This window comes from Hipposideros armiger, unplaced genomic scaffold (assembly GCF_001890085.2).
Source record: "Hipposideros armiger isolate ML-2016 unplaced genomic scaffold, ASM189008v1 scaffold_122, whole genome shotgun sequence".
In the NCBI taxonomy this organism is placed as follows: Eukaryota; Metazoa; Chordata; class Mammalia; order Chiroptera; family Hipposideridae; genus Hipposideros; species Hipposideros armiger.
The window spans coordinates 1,123,747-1,124,394 of NW_017731472.1; positions in this window are offsets into that span (position 1 = coordinate 1,123,747).

Below are 648 nucleotides of genomic sequence, written 5' to 3' on the forward strand. Positions count from 1 at the left end.
TGACACAGAGCAGGCAGCGTGTGTTCTGATGGGGCACTGCCTGTGCTGCACTAATTGTTAAATATTTTGAATATCATTCCCAAATACACAGATAACAGGAGTACAACGTGGTCGATATATGGAGAGGATCACAGGGTGTTATGAAGGCGGAGGGAGGAGCCCTTGAACCTGGGGTTGAGGAAAGGGAAGAGCGAAGACGAGGAAGAGGCGTCCTGTCTGAATCTTAGAGGATGGACAGGAGGCTAGTGGAGGCATGAGCACTGCTAACTTGGATACAATCAGAGGATCAAGGATGTATTTGGAACTAAGTATCCACACAAGGGTCAGCAAGGGTTTGGAATGGGATTCTGGATCGTAACAGGCATGTGGAAGGGAGGGGAACTCTAGAATTGGATGTAACTGCCCCTCCAGGTACAGAGGATATGACTAGGGGTCCGTCGCCTGTATACCCACAGAGGCCATGTCTTAGTGATTATCGCCTGTCTCCAAACTCTCATATTGTAACCACACTGCTGAGACTGAGAATTTTAATGAGGCCCCTTCCTGTAACTACCCTAGAGATCCAATTTAGTACCCTGAGGTCGGCTACCTTCCTCCTTGATCTTTGCTTGATTCTTTCCTTTTGCTTCACACTCTCTTCCGTCCTTT